The following is a 15,400-nucleotide window of genomic DNA, read 5'->3' as shown; positions in this document are numbered from 1 at the left end:
CCACTGAAGAGAAAGACAAATCTTTTGGCCAAGCTTTTCTTCAAAATTGGTAAGTCATTTTTAATCTATTTCTTGTAATTTTTATGTTTTTAGAATCCCGAGAGCTTGATTTAGCTAACCCAGGGGCTATTTCGTAAATTTTTTTATTTTTTTTAATATTACCATTGATGATTTGTGGAATTTCTTGGTGGTATATTGTTGCATGTTAAGTTTAGATGTAAGTAGGACTAATTTGTAAAGTGATATTTGTTAGTTTTGAGTTTAGGGACTAAGATGAAATGAATTTTTTTATGAATATAGGTACTTGATAGTTGTTTAAGGATAAGATTGAAATTAGATTGAAAATCAGGGTTTAAATGTGTAAGTTATAATTGTTTCGATTTTAGGAACTAAATTAAATAAAATGCAAAATTTTAATGAAATTATGAAAAATGGAATTAAGTTTTCATATGCATAGTAATAGGGATTTTAATGTATTTGGAGCTGAAATTTTGAAATGAATTATTATATAAATCAAAAATTAAAAGAACCGGAAGATAAATGTAGAAAATGAAAACTTGCAGAATAGTCCTTGGCTTCATATTTGTTGTCATTTTTGGTTAGGTAAGTTCTTATAACATTTATTTTGATTTTTAGTTTTCATCTTGGTATGGTATGTATATTTTTGTAATTGAATTGTTATGTAATAATGATTTTGAGTATTGGAGAGACTAAATTGTAAAATAAGGTATAATTGATGACTGTGAATGAATATGAGAATGATATGATGATGTTCGAAGTACTAAAATGGCATGAATATGAATTGATGCCCATACGAGCTTAGTGAAAAACTAGGATACAAATGACATATCATTAGGGTGTATAAGGTATTCGGTGTTGGTCTTAGATGTTTTACCGATGACTAAGGTCTAGTATGTGTTGTGGATCCTTCACAGCTCGTGTGAGTAGCATCGAGTAAAGTTATCATCCCGACCGATAGCTCGTGTGAGTAGGCCCATATTCATAGCTCATGTGAGGACTTATATTCACAGCTCGTGTGAGCAACTCTATCTAGAGTATCCGTGGTTATTTCGCTATAGTTCTTCGAGCGATTGGAAATGGTAAAATGGTTTAATTATGAAAATATTTGTTACATGAATCAAATATGATTAGTATGTATATGATATAAAGGTATGGATTATATTCTATGTTTAAATTGTTATGGAACTAACCTTGTTGGATGGTGGATTTGCATAGGGTATCAAGGAATACCATGTTTCATACTTATATGTTTGTGTGTGTTCAATTCTTGAGTTATCTTAATGTCGGGTAAGTTGTGTTAATTTTTGTATGAACTTACTAAGCATTAAGTATGCTTACCTTTGTCATGTTTTCTTTCTTGTGGATTGTCAGAAACTGTACAACCGACTGGATCAAGTCGGAGCTCACACTATCCACCTAGCGACTCGATAGACTTTTAATCATTTTAGCTCGATTATAAGTGGAATGTCAATAGGTGTAAATGGATAGATGTACATGTGTGAGACTTAATGCTTTTAAGCTAGTTCTCTTGTTATGAATTTAGGCTAGTTAAGCCATGTAAACGTATGCGTTATGTAGCACTTTGAGTAGGTTCTAAATGATATGTTTTGATACTTTGAAGTGGTAAAAGTATGGTATATGAGCATGCTTTGGTGTGGTAGTACGAATAAGGTTTTCATTGTTTAAAATAAAATGAAGTTTGAATTGTATATGCTTGGTATGTTTGGTAAGTATTGAGAGGTTTGAATGATTCATTTTGGGATGTTGAATTGAAGTATTTTAATGCTACGCTTTGGTACCAAAATCATGTGTGATAGTTTGAAAAGTTTTGTTGTGAACTAGTGTCATTGAGGCATATTGGTTAGTTTATTAAGGCTATGGTTTAGAGTGTGTTTTGGCATGTTTTGAATAGGTGTAATATTGGTTAGTAGTGTTGGTGTAAGTTTTGGAGTGTTTGAATTGATAAGTTACATTTAAAGGAACATTTTTGTTGTACATGGTCTAGCACATAGTTCTGTATCTCCACACGGGCTGGTGACATGATCGTATGACCAGGTAAGTTATTTTATGGTCCACACAATTCTCAAATTTCACTCGGGTTGGCCACACATCCGTGTGAGTACTTTAGATATGATCACTTAGTTTTGCACACAACCTGTAACACCTTATACCCGACCTGATCCACAGGTTCGAGTACCGAATGTAAGAATCAAATCGAATAACTTAATAAGACTTTTAGACTGACTTGTTTGAATATTTTGAATCTGATGAATTATAAGATTTTACTTCAGTAAAAATAATCCTTCTCAATCTAACTTCACATTTCTTACAATTACATTACAGTAACAGAAATGGTAGTACATATATATAATTCAGGCTTCATCTTATATCACGAATATATCTTATTTAATCCTTGAGACGTAGCCTCTAGGAATTTTCCCCTTTATACACATGAATGACATCTACGTTCACCCTTTAAACTAGTGGTATCTGGTTTGGTCCTTCCCCTCGATTCCCAGGTTAAACCTTTTTTCTTACAAATAAGTAGCAATTTCTTAAGTTCAATTGAACTCAGTGAGATTCTATGAAAATAGTGCACATCACTCTTTCATAAACTTTTAGGAAATATTTTTTTTAATCAAAAATTTCCAACTCCTTGTCTATTCTTGGCCTTCAACAGATCTCATCGGCATGGTCATCGTCCAGTCACTTCTCATAGTTCGCTGTTGATGAACTTATTCCCTAACTTAGACAGAGACGCCCCTTTTCTTGACACGATTTCTTTATAGACTTGGCTTGGTTTAGCCTCATCCCAGATTCTTTTACACCTTAACCAAGCTACCTCACACTCTTGAAAACAGGTTCATTGCCTACCACTGGCTATATTTTACTAATATTCAACTAAATTTAAGAACCTTACCCTTACAGACTAGTCTAAGTCTTTTGGATGATCTCATTCCAATTTTAGGATAATTGGAATTAACATCTAGTTTCTATAAAACTGTATCCTACCACTTATTCTTAGTGGATTACCCGTCCCAAGTAGTCTTTGGCGGATTCCTTCTCTTGTTAGCTTTGTATGGTTTAACCAGTGTTAACTAGTTCTAGTCAACATTTTTCTTCTCTAGAGATTCCTAATTGACTCTAATAGTTAGACCATTCGAGTAATAACTACTTCTATATGGACCTCGCAGACTTATCTGTCTCTTGCTACATTTTTTCCACAGACCTCTTTAGATTATGTTTCGCTTGATCATCTATTATAACCCCTAATTTGGGTTTATTTGCGCAAGTCCTACGGCCTCATATCTACAGGTTCTCATATAACTTAACATAGTTAATCCTTGTTAAGAGGCTTACCTACAACTTCATGCTTTTCTATCCGTTTTTCATTATCTTTACATGTTTTAGAATCTTTGATTTGTCTCGTTTATGCATATTCTTTCATGTGAGTCGTACCTCGATCTCCATTAATGTGTCCTATCAACTTTCATGTACATCTTTTTGGCAGACTTTACCTGACGCCATAGTTGAGATATGGTTTTACTCAGTATAGACCCATGTTTAATTTCTTGGCGGACTATCCCATGTTTTATGTCTCCACAAACTCTATTAGTTGTCATAGCCGCGCTATGTTCTTACACCTTAAATCTCATATAAGGTGTTGTAACACCCGGATTTCTAATAACTTGAAAATTTAAAATGACTATGAGACTAAATTGAAAGACATCGCAAGCTAGCAGCCTATATTTGGAGAAATGGGAAAGCTAGAAACTGGATTGGACATGGTTAAAAATCAAATCTAGTTTGGTTAGAATGGAATCGGGCAATTCCTTAGTGGGAGACATAAAAATTAGCAATGGACTATTCTCATAAGGTTGGTGATAGCGTGGGAAGGGATATAAATAGCTGGAAAATTGCTCCCAAAGATGATTTTCTTCCTGACATTATTCCAATTTCTCCTGTTCTTTATCTTCTTCGGTAGCTCAAAGAAGGAGCAGTTATGGAAGGTTTTACATGGACCAAACTTCATGCGGATAGAGTAGGAAAAGTAGGGAAACCAGCAAGTGAGTAAGGTTCTTAACTTTTCTGTGTACGCAAGATAAAGTTATGGACATCAAAACCATTTTAAAAGTTTTACATGTTTCTGGAAAAATGAGTTTAGATTAAGATATCGAGTATAACCCGTGATTTTTTGTTGTAAGCTACTAACTAAAGAATGGAAGCTCTAGTGTTTGAAAGAAAGAATAAGCTATGGAAACGATAAGGATTCAGGCGAGTTCTAGACTCCAAACCTATCGTTAGGTTCTGTATGCCATGTTTGTATGAGCATGCATTGCATGTCTGTGGGATAAATCTTAAGGGGATAGATGAAGTTAGGATAGAAAAATGGGAGTGAATCAATCAATTACTGCCTCAGCCAAGCTCCGAGCCTTACGGAGAGAACACTACAGTGTTTGACCATCAAAGTTAAGTGGAATAAATGAGGTAATAGAAGCAGGATTCACGAAATGAAACAATAAAATGGTATTTATCGTGACGGTAGTATCGAATTATCCCTCGAAACAACATCGTGATAACGATATATGGTGTAAGACCATAGATAAAAGAGGCTATGAAAGTCTGGTATGAAGTACGTAGTGTAAAACCATGGATAAAAGATGCCATGGCAGTAGGGTATAAGGTATAAGATATATGATGTAAGACCATAGATGAAAGATGTTTTGGAAACCAAGGATGATGAGTAAGACTATGGATGAAAAACTCTATGGCATCCATAAAGATAAAGTCCACCAGGACAGTAAACACAAAATAGAGTAAGTTCGCTGGAATAGAAAACACAAAACAGAGTAAGTCCATCGAGATAGTAAACACGAGGTAAGTCTGCCAAGACAATAAATACAAGGTAAGTCTGAGAGAATGCAAAAAGCAACAAAGAAAGGTATAAGACTATAGTTCGGCTACGACAACCCTAGGTTTCACCATGGAATAGATGTAGAAGGTACACTAGGACCTTAAGTGGGGAGTATAAGCCTATGTACCAATCATGGGGATCCATGTAGGTGGAAGAAAAGTTGAAAGAAAACATAAGTAAGACAAGCGAATTATAAGGTATCTGCCAAAATGTTGAATGCGATAAGGGTAACGTGAAAGTCAACAAGGCACAAGTGAAAACCAGATAGGAATTAAAGAAAGATAAGCAGTGTAGGAGTTAGCCTAAGTATGAATGGTAAGCTTGTATACATGTATAGATGCCAACCTACTAGTCTAACAAGTAAGATCAACCCTCGAGTATGAAACGAGTGAAAACCTAAGTAAGGGCTGGTGTAAAAGGTGGATTACCAGAAGTAATCCCTACTGTAAACAATAAGGTAGGACGAAGATAGGTTCGCTAGAATGGTGAGTCATATTGTAGGTCAACACAATACAAAAACGTCAATGAGTCGATAGAAAGAGTCTGACAATGACTGATATAATCAAGTTTTCCAATTAAGGTATGCTCTAAGAATCCTTGGGTGGATAGTTGAAAAACTTTCATAAGGGCTCATGGTAGGAAGCTAGCAAATAGCCAGGTCAGACATAGGTTAATAAATACCCCATTTAAGAGGAAATAGGTAAGTAATGATAGATAAGAGATGAGGATAGGTGTCACTAATATGGCGAGGTACCTGGATTATGGTCACGTAGAGAGTTCGACTAGATGTGGTCTTATGGTGAACTAGGTAGCTCGAAGGATCGGGTGGAGTCCGCTACCCTGACAAGGTAGCTTAACATGATCGAACAAAGAGTATTTAGGTATATTTTATTTTACTCATGTTTCTCTTATGTGATAGGGTTAAAATTATAATACGGTGAAGGAACCCACTAAATTCAAAGAAAATCGAGGAAAAAAATTATCCGAATAGTTATTGAGCTACAGCAAATTTTACAAACTAGTCGAGGTAAGTTCGTATGGTTAAATTTTTAATATTATTTGTTAAATTGATGAATGGTATTATATATATTTATTCATATCTATTATTGAAAATAAAATATTATTGAAATTATGAAAATTGAATTGAAACGTTTAAAAAGGATGGAACGCCGGATTGAGTACAATCGTTTGGCAAAAGAGGAATTGACGGCAAATTACCTAAGTAAATCGAATTTTAGCATTTATTGCGGACTTCTATGATTGCTTTTCATTTAGCTCACATGAGCTTCAGTTAACTCATATGAGTTTCAGATTAACGCTTTTGGGTTTCAGTTTAGTTCTTTTGAGCTTCAGTTTAACCCTAATGGGTTTCAGTTCAACTCTTACGAGTTTCAGTTTAACCCACCTGGGTTTTTGTTCAACTCCTATAAGCTTCTGTTCAACTCTTATGGGCTTTCGTTAGGACTTATGTACTTTTGTTCAGCCCTCGAGCTTCCGTTTACGATGTACTCATATCCATAAGATGTTCATTAGTCTAACAAAGGTTGATAATTCGGTAAGTGATTTTTGATACTAATGGTTGATGATTCAATGATAGTGTTGATTCTGGTATGAAATAAGTGAATTCATAAACTGAAGTTGAGATTGGCAGGAAATGTATAGTGAATGTTTTATTTAAATGAGTTGTTTTTGTATGTTCGGTAAGATTTATGTTTAAAGCCAACGAACTTACCAAGCTTCACTAAGCTTACTTTAGTTGTTCAATGTTCTTTGTAGATTTTCAAGAAGTTTGGAGGATCGGATCAACACATCGGTTCACACTATCCAGATAACTCTGGTAGATTTTGTTATGCATCTTAAGGTTTATATAGCATGTAGATTTTGGTTTGTATTGGTTGTTTGATTGGCTTATATTGATATATGAGAATACTGTATGCAGGTTGATTGTGAAAAGGGTGAGAAAAGTGGCCTTTAAATAGTCTATTTTTGTCCACACGGGCAGAGACACTGATGTGTGTCTCAGCCGTGTATGACACACGGCCATGCACATGGGCATGTAGTCTAGTCGTGTGTCCCCTGCATCTTAAAATTTAGAAACAAAATGCTCAGAATTGAGCACACAGTCAGAGACACGGGCAGGTGTCTCAACCGTGTGAAGCACACGACCTAGCACACGTGTAACACCCCAAACCCAGCCTAGACGTTATGGCCAAATCTGGTGCGTCACATCAAACCATTTTTCAAATTTGATCTTCCCGGTGAAAATCTATTACTGAATCTAAATTTATTATTAAACCACAGTTCCCATCAAAACGTTTACCAATTTGTTTGCCTTTGGTATATTACCTTATTTAAAATCGCGGAAGCATTTTGAAAAATTTGATGTTGGAAGCTCGTATTCCTTAGAAAAATCATGCCATTTTGAAATCTCGAGTTTTCCTAGACTAGCAGTTTAGTATAAGAAATCACAATCCAAATTAAAACTTAAAACCCACCAATGGCCTTATTACATAAAAAAACCCAAAACGAAATCTAGTTACAATTAAAAGAAACAGAAATAGTAGTGTGGCCATCTCCGAGCCCCTCGCAGCTCCGATTCGTCTAAGGCTGAAAATTACCTGAAAGGTTAATAAACGGGGTGAGTTTACAAAAACTCAGTGTGCAATCCCAATAATAAACAAATAGTGAATAACACGGTATCAGTACAAACTGGGCCAAAGCCCTATTCAGTCTTGACATATACTGGGCCGAAGCCTTTCGTTTAACGGTTACTGGGCTAGAGCCTTTTCATAAATCATATCACTCGGCCGAAGCTTTTACTGTAAACGGTATGGCCCATAGGCCCATTTCAATATCACATGTAATACCAATGGATGTATGCAAGCCCATTTAGGGAGACTACTCAACCCACCATCTGCTACTATCCACCCGTACTAACCAAGCTCTCCATGTGGGGAATAACTCAACCCACTCAACCAAACTCTCCACTGGAAGCATAGCTGTTTTATCATATAACTGGAGGCCTAGCCTCTTTTAATAACTGGGGCAAAGCCCTTTTTGCACTTCCTCTATTTATATAAAACCCAACCCATGCATATAATGTGTATATCATAGCATATCATGTGCATATCATAACATATCATGTGCATATCATGTCCTATCATGTATAACAATATCTCATACATCATATTCATAATCACATCCGTCAACCACACAGTCCAAGTTAATCACTTGCCCACAAGGGCAAAACAATCATTTAACACCCTAGGGGCAAAATGGTAATTTTACCCCACAAGGTTATCTCGGTAATTCTACCCTACAGGGGTATTTCGATATTTCTACCCTACAGGGGTATTTCAGTAATTCTACCCTACAGAGGTATTTCAGTAACTTTACCCTACAAGGATATTTCAGTAATTCTACCCTACAAGGGTATTTTAGTAACTCTACCTTACAAGGGTATTTCAGTAATTCTACCCTACAGGGGTATTTTGGTAATTTTACAAACCAGGGGTATTTTAGTAATTTTGTAAACCAAAGGTATTTTGGTAATTTTACAAGTTGAGGGTATTTTGGTAATTTTACAAGTTGAGGGTATTTTAGTAATTTCACAAATTAGGGGTATTTTGGTATTTTCACAAACTAGGGGTATTTTGGTATTTTTACAAACTAGGGGTATTTTGGTAATTTTACTAATTAAGGGTAAAACGATAATTCTGTAAACCAGGGGTACTTTGGTAACTTGGTAAACTAAAATATTCTAAACAGGGATAACAATACGAATGGGCCTAAAGCCCATTCTTGGCCCAAATGGGCCCACACGCTCGTGTGGCCCTTTTAGCCCAAATCTAGCCACAGATATGAAATTCACCTAGCCTAGTCTAATATTTACTACACAATCAAACAACTTATCCAATTGGGCTCAGTAGGCCCATTGGGCCCATATGGCCCTTTCTACCAAGTAGCCATCCTACAATTTGGAGTAGTGAGAAATACACACCGATAGGAGACTGGAGTTAATCCGCTCCGAGCACTCTTAGCCGACGCCCAACCCAAACGAGCACGCCATAAAGCGAAAAGGATCGACCAAGAAAGGTACATTTACTCTCCTCATGGTTCTCTCTATTTAAAGCCACCATCCACTCTTATGTTAGCTTCCGATGTGGGATCCTCCATCATCGAGTTTAAATTCAACACCAACTCTTACCACCCCCTGTTAGCAAAATCAATGCTCTTTGATTGCCATGAGTTTCGAACCCTGGACCTCCTTGCCAACTCTATGACGCCACCTTCCTGCCTCTTATGTGGCGCTACTTTGCCACTAAACCACAAGGCTTTTGTGGCACAATTTCTCAACAATATTCTTAAGGCCTACCTACTACACCTGTGGTTTGATTCACCTTAAACCAAAATTTTTGCTAGAGTCTAGGTTTGAACCCAGGACTTCTCCAACACTTCTCAGCACACTTAACCACTAAAACAAGCCTTCATTAACGAAATTTACATGCGCAACAAAATATTATAAGCTGCCTTCAATAGCTCCCATGCTCAAGGCCCAAAACTTCTAGGCCCAAATTCAGGGTGTTACAACACGGGTGTATGGCTTTTCCGTGTGAAAACTGTACCTAATTTTAGGAAAATGAAATTGGCCACACGGTCTAGCACACGGGCGTGTGGTTAGCCGTATGACCCAAGTCAGGGAGTTACACGAGGAAAGACACGGCCTGGAGTATGGGCATGTCATGGGACCACACGGGCGTGTGACCCTTGTACCTAGAAAAAATTTTGAACTTTTAAGAAAAAAATTTAAGTTCCTAATTTAGTCCCGATTCGATTCTAATACTCATATTGGGCCTTAATGGTCCATTTAAGGGACGTTATAAATAATTTTGGTAAATATATAGTATTTGACATTAATTATCTATAAATGATTTGAAAATTCCAGTAAGGCTCTGTAATCCTGTTCCAGTGACGGATTCGGTTTAGGGTTATTACAGTTATCCTTAAGAAGAATGATCTTCTCCTATTTTTAAGTTTTATACAACCTTATGTAAAAAAAGGTTGTTCATGAATTCTATGGAAATCTTCTAAATTATGTTAGCAAGCCTAGTAGAAAACTATATCACAAGGCCTATGTTAGAGGGAAATGACATAATGTTGGTACATCTCAAATTAAAAAGCTCTTACTTCATTATTGCTCCTCTAATTTTAAGTTTAATAAGTCTTTTGACCCCATGGCCAAGACTATCACTAATGGCGTTCATCTCACTTGGCCACAGGCAACTAAACTTCAAGCATCCACCTTGGATTCTACCTATACTAGCCTCTTTTCCATTGCAACCATGAACCGGATTCTTAACAAACAAAGGAATATAACTACCAAAAAGATGGCAACATTTCTGAGAAAAATATGTGATATAATTCAGTTCAATTTGGGGGAGTTTATATTCTAATAAATCAAGCATACTGAGAGAATTTACCCCAAGAAATGTCTTCTTTCCTCTTCTCTAATTTTTTAGATTATTTATAAACAAAGCTCTAAGCTTGTCAATGCCACTGAAAAATTTGAGAAGATGCCCAAAAAATTGAAGTTCTTATACAAATGGATAGAAGGGAGCATACTAAGGCAAATCTAAGATTTGTGCTTGCAAATGAAGTTGGTCTTGGAACAATAGTGCTTGTGACAGTTGGCACTGAGACTAGCATTTCTGGGCATCTTTCAGCCTTTGAGCAAAGAATGCTATAAAACCCTGATGCTAAGATCACTTCTCAAGAAATAGCTATTCAACAACTTCAAGAAAATATGCGTCGAGTTAAAGCCTTGAAGAATAATTTGCTGGTCAAACAACTACAGTAGATCTTTGGCAAAGTTATTGATCAAAAAGGGGTGGAGCTTAGAGATCGGAGCTATTTTTGTTTTATTGTTTTCTACTATTGTTTTGGTTGTTTTTCTACAAACTTTATTACTATTATTATTTGGGGTTGCTTTTGATGGATTATAATTAATTTGGTGGTTATTTTGTGAACTATTGCTCAAATTAACTTACTATAATATAATTCTAAGTGTAACAACTCATTTTTCAGTGGTGTCAGAAACGATGGTTTGAGAACCCCATTTTTTATATTCAAGTTCATAAATATTAAATATTTATAATGTTAGTAAAAAGTTTAATTAAAGTTTGGTCTACTAATTTTGTTAATCGAATAGTTAATTAAGGTACAAGGACTAAATTATAAAAGTGGTAAAAATTAATCGCTATGGATTTGTAATTAATTGAAGACCAACTGAGCAATTGGACATTCATTATTATATCACACAGTGGTGGTGGACAACTATTATCCACCAAAATTAGTTAAGTGAGATGAGTGTTAGTTAATTAAATGTTAACTAGGTTAATTATAATAAATTATATTTTAATCTTAGTATAAATAATAAAACAAAAACATATACTTCATCCTCATCATCACAAATCAAAAAGAAGGAAATAGGTTTTGGAGCATTTCAACTTTCGATCAAAAATAGAATAGGTAATTTGAGTTTGTTTTTTGTAATATTTATGTTTTTGTGGTCCAGGGAGCTTGATTTAGCTAACTCATGTACCGATGTATAAAACTGTTGAAGTTTTCAAAAGTTTTTATTGATGAATACTTGATGAAGTTGGTGTTAATTTGTTAGATTTTAAGCTTCGAAATGAAAAAGGACTAGTTTATAAAGGTTAATTGTTAATTTTTAAGCATATAGACTAAATGCATAAATTTAAATATTGATGCTAAATTTCTATAATTATAGATAATAAAAGACTGTAGAAGGATGAAATTGAGATCGGTTTCGAAATAGAGGCTCAAATTTGAAAGATATTGCAATTTAAGTTTTAAGGAATAAAATGAAAAAGTTTAGGGAACATTTGAAAAATGAATTTGAATTGACATATGCATATAATAGGATGTTATAAGGTAATTAGGATTTATAAATTGAAATGAACTATCGTATAGATTGGGATTTGAATCAATCAGAGGATAATTAAAAAAAGGTAAAATTGTGAATTAGTCTCGATGTTTTGTTTGTTATTGTTTTTGTCAAGTAAATTTATATGAAACTTAACTTATTGTTTTTGTCAAGTAAATTTATATGAAACTTACTATGTTATTTGTGTTATGTTTGAATTATATTATAATGTCTATTAGGTTAGGGTAATTGTAATTTGATAATATTGGCATCTAAAGGATTAAATCGTAAAGTAAAAAAAAATATAGTTATTCTGAATATATACAGATACAATGTATTGAATGAATGTGAAATGGTTATAGTATTGAATGATATGTATATTATGATATTACAATATTTGAAATGGTACGAAAATAGCAACAGCGCCTATGTGAACTTAATAAACAATTAGGATACGAATGTTATACCATCAAGGTCCAACTGGAAAAAGTAAATGGTTCAATCTAAAAGAATGAAAAAGGGTGTTTGATCAAGGATTAATAAGATGGCTTGAGATCTAGCATATGTTACGGATTCTCTGAAACTAGTGTTAGCAGCATTGAACTAAGCTCGTATGAGCAACACTGGTCTGAAGCTAGTGTTAACAGCCCAATTATGACAACTCGTGTGTGCAAATTATTCTTATGTATCCAAGTTCATTTGCTACAGTTTTTTGGGTGAAACAAAAATGAAAACAGTAATTAAAAGCGAAAATGCAATGATTGATCGTGGATTGGAAATTTTGATATTTATAAATTGAGCATAGTTTAATAGTATATGTTATGATATGAAATGGATATATATATGATTTTGATATTATGGTTTGATATGCAAATGAACCAACATAGTGATTGTGTGATTGAATTGTACATGAAATTATAAGGTTTCCAAAAGATGTCATGTTGGTACCAATGTGTTTCAATTGCTAAATTATTATAAATGTCAAGGTAAGTTAAGTAAATTTCATATGGACTTACTAAGCATTCGTTATGCTTACCCATTACTTTTCCTTTTCCTTGCAGATCATCAATTTTGGTAGTTTTTGGACCGTTTTAGACTCAGTTTTGTGGCATGTACATAGGTGTTGCTTTATTAACTTAAAAATGTTAGTTTGGCTTGAAATTTTGGTTAATGCTTGATTTGAGAAAACTAATGTCAAGTTTTGTATATGTTTAATTTTGTAATTGTATGATTTTGTGTATGACATTTTGAATAACATAATTAAGCTTAATATGGTATGATTAAATGTTGTTTTGAATGGTTTAAAAACATGATTGTATAAGTAATGTTTGAATAAGTTGAATTGGTATTAAATGGTGCCAAATTGAGGCGTATTGGATTTATTGATTTTGGAAATGGTTAAATGATTGTTATTGAATGTATTTTGGTTGATTTCGTGTAAAAACAAAGGTGCAATTAGGCACCAAATGAGTTAATGTTGTTGATGGCTTGAATTAGGTATCAAAAGGCCTATTTTATGCCAAAAACATAATTCAAGTCGCGATGTCAAGCAATGTTCATCGCAACGAGACCTGGACTCTAGGCCACAACGTTACGAAGAACCCCATCGTCACAACAAGGCAAGTCAGTATGTCACATCGTGACGTGTCACGATGAGGAAACCCCTTACGGTGCAACATTGTTTTAAAATATTAAAATTGTTGTAAATTGGTCCTTGTTCAATTCTAGGCTAATTCTAGAGCATACATAGACTCATATAAGACCCAAGAAAGGTTGAATATGGTGATTATGAACTGAAATTGTTATTATGTTTAATTTGAGTTTTATTTGTTCGTAGTTGCTCCAGAAACGACTATAGCATCTTGTAACTCAAATCTAGCAATTGGATCGGGGAAGGGTGTTACACTAAGTACCTTGATTATTAATGCAATTATTTTTTCAAAAGCATTAATTGTTTATTTACTTGATTATATTAGTCTTTGAGACTGTTTGGTTAGGAGAGTTTCTTAGGGGGGACACATGTTTCATTTGTTGTATATGTTCTCCTATTATGGTTTTGTTTAAATGGGGAGATTGTTATGGTTGTTTTTGAGAAGTGCCCACTGGTGTCTGGCACTGCTCAGCTCAAAAACTTGTCATATTTTTTTGTGTTGGAAAAATTTGGTAACAAAATCCTCGAGCATTGATCTTTATTGATAATCTGAACGTGTGCAAGCCCATCTATGATATCCAAATATTTTATAGCAATATATCCTAAAAATTGGTTTAGATCGAACTAAGGAAATCGACTTCCCTACTTTGAAGAGATTGGTCGAATAGGGTAAACTTGAAAGCATATCTTGAAGATTTGAAGCCTTGTCCTAGACTCATTGAAGAAATTCTAGTGCTGATTATCTTGTTGTTTTTATTAGGAAAATTGATTATAATTGATATAGTATGTTACTAAGTCTCGATTCCTTATATATTGAGGAGACTTGTATAGGTGATATACAAATTAGAGAGCACTTATTCTTGTTCATTGAGGAAAATTTATTGTGGGTGCATTGAGTGCAAAATCAAGTGTACTACTTCATTTTTGTCTAAGTTTTTAGGGGAAAAACATAGAGGAGAGTTTGTCTAGCTCTTAGGTACAAAAAAGAGGTTCTAATCTAGTGCGTGTTAATAAAGGTAATCACTTCTTGTACAAGATGCCAAGATAGTGATTTATCACTTTGGACAAGGCCTGGTAGACGTAGGGAAACTAAACTGCGTAAACATTTTGAGTGTTCATTGTTTTCCTACTTTGCTCAAGGGGTGTTCAATCGGTTAACCGACCCGAACTACTATTAACCGAATTAATTGACCCTTTTAAACCCTTAACCGTTAACCAAACCAAAATTTTTGCAAAAAAAAATTAATCAAACTGAACTTTTTCGGTTAATTCGGTCAGTTAACCGAATTACCAAAATTTATATTTTTTTTTTGGTTAAAACAAGTATAAAATATATAAAAAAAATTAACCGAATTTAATATATGCTAAATGTATATAAAAAATATAAATTTTGGATTAATTTGGTTAATTAACTATTTTCAAATCGAATTAACCGTTAACCGAACTTCTAAAAAATTATTAGCCGACCCCAACAAAATTAATTTGGTTAATCGACCGATTAACCGAATTCGGTCGTTTAACCGAATTAATTCAGTTTTACTTGAAATTTGCACACCATGCTCTTAACAAGTGCCAATTCATCACCAACGCGTAAAGTAGTTGACAATGCTCTTAAGCATTGCTTGGTTTTGCTTGCAAATATCATTTCAGATCTATCAATTTTAAATTGGATCTGCCTCATATTCGAAATTTTTGAGGGCCTGCCAGCTCTATTTTTTTTATTTATAATCTTGGTAAATCTTATTATCAAAATAAATTCATTTTTATCTTTGCAATATTAAAGACAAAGTTTGAACTTTGTATCGTAAGTACCAAACAAAAAGTTTTAACTAATTTAACAATAAAGTCATTTAAGCAAAATCTTTTA

Source organism: Gossypium arboreum, chromosome 8 (genome assembly GCF_025698485.1).
Source record: "Gossypium arboreum isolate Shixiya-1 chromosome 8, ASM2569848v2, whole genome shotgun sequence".
NCBI classification, from domain to species: Eukaryota; Viridiplantae; Streptophyta; class Magnoliopsida; order Malvales; family Malvaceae; genus Gossypium; species Gossypium arboreum.
The sequence above is the reverse complement of the archived record's forward strand: the minus strand, read 5'-3'. Positions refer to the sequence as shown.